Raw genomic sequence first — 9,476 nt, 5'->3', positions numbered from 1 at the left:
GAGGGGGGAGGGGGCGCTCACTTCTCATTCCCCTCCTCACCTTGACTGGGGCCACAGCCTGGGCCTTCGCACTCTACTCCTCCTGAGGGGAAGGCTCCCTTCCAAGGCTCCCTGGAGGGAGCTGGCCGCTGCCCCGCAGTTAAAGGGACAGGGCCTCTCTAGGCTAACCGCCGGCGGGACCTCGGGCGCCCCCTGTTTTCTGGGGTGGACGCACCGCCCTCTCACAGGGATTGTCACCTGCTCTCCTCTCAGGACTGGAACACTACCCTGGCCCAGCCCTGAGGCAAGGCCCTCTCCTCCCAGGGTATCCCCCCTGGTCAGCCCACAGGGAGACCTCAGAGCTGATGAGGGAAGGGTCTGCAGGACTCGCTCTGTGACTGGGTCCTTCATCCGGGTCCTCATCGGGGCTCCAGTCTCTTGAAGGAAAGGCTTCCTGGGGAATGCCACATCCCTGAAAACCCTTTTTTTTCCTTTCATCAAAACGTTTTTTATTATATACAAAAATTAAATATATAAATTACAAGACAGGAGTATGAACTCTATATTTAAAGTTCAAAGGGTATTTTCTCTCAATTTATGTGTTAATCATTGAGGCAAACAATAAGCAATTTTTTTGTAATAGAATATACTGGGCTTTTGTTTGCTTATTTAATTTTATTGGGGTGACATTTTGACAGAGGACTGGATAAGGAAGAGTGGTAGATATACACAACGGAATACTACTCAGCCATTAAAACGATGAAACACAATGGAATACTATGCCGCTATAAAAAAAGAAGGAACTTTTACCATTTGCAGCATGGATGGACCTTAAAAACATTATGTTAAGCGAAATAACCAGTCGGAGAAAGATAAATGTCACATGATCTCACTCATATGTGGGCTATAATGATGAACATAATTTGATGAACAAGAATAGATCCAGAGACAAATGGCAGGGGAGGGGGGTTAGAAAGCAACCAAAGGACTTGTATGCATGCATATTAGCATAACCAATGGACACAGACACTGGGGCAGTGGGGGCTTGCCTGGGCTGGGGGGCTGGGGTCAATTGGGGAAAAAGGAGACACATGTAAAACTTCAAACTTTAGACAATAAAAAAATAAATAAATTAAAGTTTTAAAAAAGGATGAAATAGCATCATCTGCAACAACATGGATGGACCTTGAAAACATTATGCTAAGTAATTAAGTCAGACAGAAAAAGCTAGGAACCATATGATTTAACTCATATGTGGGATTTAAAACTTAAACTTATGAATGCAAATAGCAGTGTTGTGGTTGCCAGAGGGAAGGGAGTCATAATATGAGATGACAGGAGATTTAACTGTGGGTGGTGAGCACATGGTGCTGTATACAGATCTTGTAACATAGAAACCCACACATGAAACCTATATGTTCATGTTGACCAATGTCACCCCAATAAAATTTAATTTAAAAAATGCAAACTCTTGACTAACCTCCATACTGCAAGGTCTCACAGAAAACAGGTCTGTGTCCCAGGTGTAATGTGAGATGGGGAGACTGAGGTACAGGCAGAGGACCCAGGGTAGATGGCAGGTTCCAGGCAAAAACAAAAACAAAGACACACAACCCAGGATCTTCTAGACTAGACCCCTGGTCTGAATTCATCCAGAGCAAGCATGTCAAACTCACAGCCGGCACACAATGTCCAAACTCTCCCACTCTGATGCAGACCTTGTATATCTGCATTTACTTTTCTTCTCACTGCTTCAAACTATATCTCAGGAAAGTAAATAAAAAGTTTTGTGCTCCATATGGTGGACTGGAATGCATAGCCAGAGCACTAAGCATATTGCTTCTCTCTAGGACCCAGACTTGGCTGTTTTTGAACTCCTGTTCCTAAAGCTTTCCTTACTATAAGAGACAGGCTGAGCCAGGTAATTTTGTAACGTCCCATCTTACATGATCATATTATCACTGGATATTATGTCCTGCCTTTCATGATTCACATTTCTCAACGGTCTGTTATGCTTAGTGCTCTGGCTATGCATTCCAACCCACCATATGGAGCACAAAACTTTTTATTTACTTTCCTGAGATATAGTTTGAAGCAGTGAGAAGAAAAGTAAATGCAGATATACAAGGTCTGCATCAGAGTGGGAGAGTTTGGACATTGTGTGCCGGCTGTGAGTTTGACATGCTTGCTCTAGATGAATTCAGACCAGGGGTCTAGTCTAGTTATGTCACTTACATTCTTGTGACTATCAGAATATGGCAAGTTCACCATCGCCAACTGAGTGTAAAAAACCCTATAATTTGAGACTGTGGAAATGTAGGTTTTGTATGTGAAGCATCTGTCAAGATGACTGGCAAACACTGGCTTTTTAATGAAAGCCAGTTGATGTTTACCTACACAGTATCATTAGGCTTTAAAAAAAAAATCAATCCAGTATATGTCAGAGAAAATGTGATACTCTCAGACAGAACAACACCAAATCAGCTAAAATTTTGATTTGCAATTTAAAATTCAATAGTTTTTCTCCATTAGAGCATTTCTTATTTAATATTGGTTTGCTGATCCCCCCCCCCCCCCCCCTCCCCATGACCCTGATGCAACTTATAGTTTCAAGAATTCCATCAAGGACTACCTCATTCAATCCTTTCCAGCTGTCCTTCAATCCAAACCACCTACATTTTATGTTCTTTCTTTCCTTCCAAAACCTAGTCCTCCCTTAGAACTCGCCTAAGTCCACTAACGGTATTCTAGTTAAAATGGTCTTTAAAAAAATATACACATAACCAACGGAATCAAGCCCGCAACCCAGGCATGTGCCCTCGACCAGAATGGAACCTAGGACCCTTCAGTCCACAGGCTGATGCTTTCTCTACTGAGCCCAACCAGCTAGGGCAAAATGCTCTTTTAATACAGTGGGATCTGACTCTATAACTATGAGGCAAAAAGTGTCAACATGATGGCTTCTGTTCACCTTCACCATTATTTGTCAGAAATTCCCTGGAGAGCGAGAGCGTGTACATAGAACACCTATTTGTATACTCTATTTTCCTTCATTAAGATAATACCAAAGACATATTTGATTCCTGCCTGTTGGGGGCTGCATTGGGTCCCCCCAATTCATGTTGAGTTCATAACCCACAGTACCAAAGAATGTGGCTCTAGTTGGAGATAATGTATTTAAAGTGATGGATAAGTTAAAATGAGGCCATTAAAATAGGCCATGGTGCAAATTTAGTGGGGTCCTAATAAGAGTTTAGGTCACCCAAGGAGACAGCAGGCATGCACTCACACAAGGGACAGCCAGGAGAAGAGGGTAGCCATCTGCAACCAAGGAGAGAGGGCTCAGAGCAAAACAAACCTGCCAGCTCCTTACATTAGAATTCCAGCCTCCAGAACTGTGAGAAAATCAATTTCCACTGATTAAGCCATCCAGTCTGGGTATGTTGTTAGGTCAGCTTGAGATAACGAATACACTGACGCAGACCAAGATTGTTTTTCTGGATTACCTGCCCTACCAAATTAATTCCTAAGAGCATGTTCAATAGTCCCTATTATACCCCCTGGGATGAGGATGGGATTTCTGCACTATGATGATGGGGTGTCCAAAACAACAACACTGGGCCCTGTAGAGATAAGCTATACAGCAATTATCAATGATGCATGCTCACAAGGTGGGGGAGAGGGACACCACCAATGGCACAGTGGCAATTGGGGGGGTTCCATGAAGGAACAGTGAAAGAGAAAGTTCTGGGGGAGACAGGCTGTGGGGTATCAAGAGGATGAGGTGGCCTCTACTTCCCCTGCAGCATGTAATCAGATGGTTTGCAAAGTCCACAGGACGGTAAAGAAGAGAAATCCACTACTTAGGAATAAATAAGATGGAGGCTATGTCCCTTAAAAAGGATGGATTTGGGGTAAGGACTTTATCTGCAAGTGAAGAGTAGGAGGAGAACTTGCAGTTAGACAATGTGAGGCCATGCTGGTTTCATGGCAGGTCAAGGTAGCACATATTATTGGGCCTTCATATTAGACCATACACCACAGTGCAGTTAGCCATGCAAATACTTTCTCTCTCAACTCAGACAACTCACCTGAGTGCCTGGCTTCTGCTCACCAGTCCCAAAGACTTATCTTCTCCACCATGTAGCCTAACTGAGAACGACATCTCAGAGGCTGACTTGCAGCATCCCCAAATTTAAACTGCCATGATTCAGAAAATTTACACTGACTGCTTTCACCTGGAATGCTTCCCAAAACACCCACCCCTTTAAATTTCCTATAAAGCATAGAAAGTATTTCAACATCCTCCTTATGTGAGTGAAGCTCCTTCTAGGAAAGTTTTATGAAGAGAGGCTTGGTCTTTATCTTACCGTTCCCAGTACTAACACAGGGCCTTCCAAAAGACACATGCTCAATTACTTTTGGGGAATAGAGGATTACAGGTGGAAGAGAACTAATTTGCTAAGATTTATTCTATACTACATGCTTTAATAAGCTAAGCATATGGAAGTATAAAACAATTAATTTTACAAAAGAAAAAATGGAAAAGAGGAAGGAAAATCAGAGTTGGTGATAATTTTTTTCTGTTTTATTTTTCCAACAAATTTTCTGTGGGATTCTATCCCCTGTTCATCCAAGATTCTATCATGATGTCATATATTTTTTCATGACAAAAATCATTCCTCATATTTTACTAGTTGTGGAGAAAATAGTGGAGCAAGCCATGGAACACTTCCTGCCTGTAGTACCAGTGCCAACCCTGGTTGCCTGTCTGTCTTGTGCTCTTTCTACCTCTTCTCTCAAAGCTTCTTCGTATTGTGATGGGAAGGCACCTGTTATGCTATTGTTGAACTTGGCCCAAAATTCCAGGATTTCCATCTTGGTTGTTTCTGTGTAAGCTTTGGGGCCCTAGAGGAACTTGTAGCATGGAAGATCAGTGTTGGGTACCTGGTGGTACTCCAGGTGCTCTAGCTTCACTAGATCTTTGGTGATAAGCTTCCTAGGTTCCCCATAGATGTGTTTCCTCCCAGAGAACACTTACATGGCATTCAGGAAGTCCCAGGTCTCTTCCTCACTGGCACAGTTGCCATTCATGAAGACCACACCCAGGACATTCATCAGGAGACCAGTCTTGGGTAAGCCCCTGTCAGGATGCACCCTCCCCTTATTGGGGAGTTTCAGTTTGCTGACAAGTTCACAAGGAGGTTTGTTGAGTCCATTTCCTTCATGTCGACCAGAAAGAGATCCTCAATGCTGTCAGAGACTTTCTTGAGGATCCCTGCAAGTTATTGGCGTTACTTTTGGTCGACAATGGTTACATTGTCTCCCAACAGAATGGCCTGCTTCACTCTATACTTGTACAAGATAAAGTTCTTCAAGATAGTCACCTCCATAATTAGAGGGTCACAGCATGTGTTCTCTAGAGTTAGGACCTCAGAGGAACATGAATGTATCTCATATTGGCTGTCCTTGGATATTGTGTGAAATGCACCTGAAGAGTAATAGAGGTTTTAGAGCTCTACAAGATGCCTGGGAAGTACCAGTTAGAACAGTAGCTGATGAGTTCTGGGGATTATGTTCCAAACCAGAAGATGAGAATGTGGGGGGCATTTTTTTCTATTGTGGCAGCTGCCTCCAATATCCTGAGGCTCTGGGCTTACTCTTGGGAATCTTGTTGATTCTGACTGTTGCAGTGCTTACTCTTGTGCCTCTAGGCATGATGACTATGGTCAGAGAAAATGGTCAGGATGCTACTTGAAAGACTGATAATGAGAGCTCCTGGAGGATGAAGGTCAAGAATGTATGTGCAGCTTTGGCATAGGAGTAACACCTTGATTGTAAGGAAGTCTGCATTTGCACCTCCCCTCAAGGGCACCACTCTAAAAACCTTCATCTTGTGCTTTGGGAAAACTTTAGGCTGCATCCTGCCAGTCCTACCTGAGGCATACTGAGGTGACTGTAGGGGCAGGCAGTCTTTGAGTTTGAGGAGTCTTATTTCACATTGAAGAGCATCATTCAACTGGTGGCATCCCATGGGACCAAAAAGAATGCAGTGAATTGAGCCCTCAACTCATCAACGCAGTGCAGGTATTCCCAGTGTTAAATGTGGTTTCCTGTCCTGGTCCCTTTGGGGTCCTCAGTCATCACTAAAAGCCCTCATTTGGCTTCATATCTGGCCTTGTGTCCCCACCTCTTTAGTTGAATAGTGGTTACATCTTCAAACTAAGGATTTCACCTCCCATGGACCAAGTAAAATAAGTGTTGGGGGAGCTTCAGTTTGCTAATCCTGTCCATGGACTTCATGTGCTGACAGCCAGTGTGGGTGGGAGTCAGGTGCCTTGTCATCCCTTCTATTTAGAGGCTGATGGACCCTCAGGCCTTGCTTTGACCCACTGTTCTCATGTTCTATAATTCTTCCTTAACCCTTGGGCCTGCCCCTCATATCAAGGCCAGGACCACCATGAGGGCAATGGGGAATATGAGGATCTCCTTGTGTGACCATACCTGTCCTCAGATTCTTGAGGCTGAGTAAGGAATTACTTTTATGGTGTCCTTACCATTGGGGTGGCTGTGGTTACCTTAGTCCTCCTAGTATTCACCTTGGCCTCTGGATAGCTAGAAATCTTCCCACTACTGGCCTCAGGCCACACCCTTAGACCAAGTCCCTCACCCCTCCACTTATGACACCATAGTAGGAGGTGATTGTGTCACATCATGCCAACAATGCCCAGGTATCCCATGGCATAGCAAGGCTGGGTACTCTCAGGCCCTCACATTTCTGAGAGGAATGGGTTCTGGAAATTCTCACTCAGGTTTCTTACCTTGAATGTTGGAAGATGCTTGGCACTCCTTCCTTTCCTTACATGGGGACCCTCCCCTCAGAGCAAGGCCCTCACATCTCTAATACCCTTCTTACAGAATCAGTCTAAGAGCCCTGCCTAAGGAATCTCAGAGATGATCTCTTTGGCAGCCTCTGTGCCACCTCATGGTCTTAGGGTCTATGTTCCCCAGAGCTGTAATTGATGGTTCTGCCCTTGTTTCCTAGCAGGGCCTGGATTCCTTCCCTGTCCTCACAGCTGCAGGACAAAGCTCTCACCTTCTGAGGAACCATGGAAGGAAAGGTCAGGGAATGCATATGGGGCTCTCCTGCTTGTTCCAATCCAGGCGTGACATTGGGATTCAGGCTCCATGGGGCCTGTCTGTTCAAGGTAAGGGTGTGCCCTTAGTGCTCACTCAGGATCCTTCCCTTGACTCCTGGAAGGCCCCTGGAGCTCATCTTTCTTTCACCTTAACATCACCCATGTACACCAAAGCTCTCATGTTCCTGAGAACCCTGAAAATTAGTGAGGGGATGCTCAATCTGACAGCTCTTCCTGGGCCTTCTGGGTCTGAGTGATAACACAAGCTAGTCTCTGTGTCTCCCCTGTCCTCATTCTTCAGAATCCTCTTCTTGACTCTTATCTCTCCTGTCAAAAGCTTCCTTGGTAATGCCATATCCTTGAGAACTCTTGAGTAATCTTCCTACTCTAAACATAGCAGAGGGTCTGGTGATGCAAGGAGTCATGTGAGATGAGAATATGCAGCCAAAACAAATAGCCCAGGACTATTGATGCGCTGTCATTGAAAACACAATGACCTCTTCCTTCCTTTTACCAGCCAGACTTAGCCCCTTAGTTCATTTTGCTTCTAAGGGTTTTACTCTCTATGGTAGAGGGGCTGACCCAAATGACTTTGTGATCTCTGGAGTTTTTGTAGTTTACTAATATTTCCCTTGTTGGTTTTGATATTATCACTGAATATCAGCATTTTCTGTCTATATATTTTGATAATTATCTTGCTTGTTGCTGGGGCTGTTTTTTTTTTTTCAAATCAATATTTTGATTATGAAGTTTTGCTTTCTGATACCTGAAGTACATTTTTAAGCTGAAATCAGAAAAAATGAATTAAGTGCCGTGAGGTGTACCACAGACTTGGAAGCCTGGCTTAGTATGTATTCTTGAGGAATTCAGAGCAATGGTCAAGTCCTGCTCTGTCAGTTTTTAGCCCTGAATGTGAGATTACTCCAAGTTCTTTATCCACAAAATGATTCTGGTAGTCATTCATGCAGGAGGGTGGACATTCATTTGTGATTAATATAAACTACCTAGCACAACATTAGGTGAATTTGGTGCTTTTAATGCATGGCAGTTATTAGTAAGACTAGTGGCCCAATGCACGAAATTCGTGACCATTAAAAGGGAATTAATTAGAGGAAATATTTTAATATTTCTATTTGCCCTTTCTCTATAATAGAAATGTCAGAGATGAAAGAAAATTAGTAAAATGTATATGAAAAACTTCCTCCTGTCAGAGTCTGGGGCGCACCACAGGACCCAGAGTCAGGTCCCTGCCCAGCCACAAGTGCCTCCAAATCATGCGAGATCCAGACCCCGCCGGCCCCACCCCCATTGGGCAAGAACCCGACCAGGCCAGCCCCAACCCTGTCAAGCCCAACCTGGTGGGGGGCGCAGCCTCAGGTGCCCCCTCAAGCCCCGCCAAGTAGGGTTGCAGCCTCAGAGCCCCTGCAAGCCCCACCAGGCTGGTGGCTCAGCCTCAGGTCCCCGGGCACACTGTCAGGTCCTCCAGCCCGGTGCTGTGGTGGGGATGTGGCCTCAGTTCCCCTGGCCTGGGGCACAAGTTCAGCCTCAGGTCCCCCTGCCCAGTACCAGGATGGGGGGGCACAGCTTGAAGTCCTCCGTCAAACCCTGCCAAGTGGGTGGCATGGCCTGAGGACCCCTATCAAGGTCTGATGGGCGGGAGGTGCTGCCTGAGTTCCCCTGTCAAGAGGCACAGAGTGGGGGGGAGAGGACTGAGGTCCCCTGTCAAGCCCTTTAGGTCATAGGGTGCGGTCTGAGGTCCCCTTCCAGCCCCAGGGTGGGAGGTGTGGCCTGAGGTCCTCAGTCAAGCCTTGCTGGGCGGTCGGCATGGCCTGATGTCCCCCGGCTGGGGCCAGCGTGTGGGGTGGGCAAGGCCTGAGGTCCTCTGGCCTGCTGCTGGGGTGAGGGGTGCACTTTGAGGTCCCCCATCAAGGCCCACCAGCCTAGGGGCACAGCCTGAGGTCCCCTGGCCAAGTGCTGGTGTGTGTGGGGGGGCAGCCTGAGGTCCACTGGCCTGGCCTAGGGTGGGAGGCACACTCTGAGGTTCCCCATTAAGCCCCGCCATGCAGGTGGCGAGGCCTCAGGTCCCATGCCTTGCCCTGGCACCAAGCAACCTCAGGTCCCTGCTGATAGCTGGTTTAGGCTCATTACAGGAACCATGCCTCTGCTGTGTGTGCAGCCATCTTGTGACAAGCTTGACAGTGTGATGGTTAATTTGCATATTACCTCTTTATTATATAGGACTAGAGGCCCGGTGCACAAAAATGTGTGCACTCGGGGGGGGGGATCCCTCAGCCTGGCCTGTTTCCTCTCACAGACTGGGACCCCTTGGGAGCTACCGCCCTGCTGGCTTCGGCCTGC

At 46.2% G+C, this 9,476-nt stretch overlaps 1 pseudogene; it reads right to left on the bottom strand.

Annotated features, from left to right (window-relative positions):
* Positions 1–4,662: 4,662 nt before the first annotated feature.
* Positions 4,663–5,372, bottom strand: LOC102771852 (annotated as a pseudogene).
* Positions 5,373–9,476: the final 4,104 nt, after the last annotated feature.

The sequence above is a fragment of the Myotis davidii genome, unplaced genomic scaffold (genome assembly GCF_000327345.1).
Source record: "Myotis davidii unplaced genomic scaffold, ASM32734v1 scaffold364, whole genome shotgun sequence".
In the NCBI taxonomy this organism is placed as follows: domain Eukaryota; kingdom Metazoa; phylum Chordata; class Mammalia; order Chiroptera; family Vespertilionidae; genus Myotis; species Myotis davidii.
Note: the sequence above shows the minus strand (reverse complement) of the source record. Positions and strands in the feature narration are given on the sequence as shown.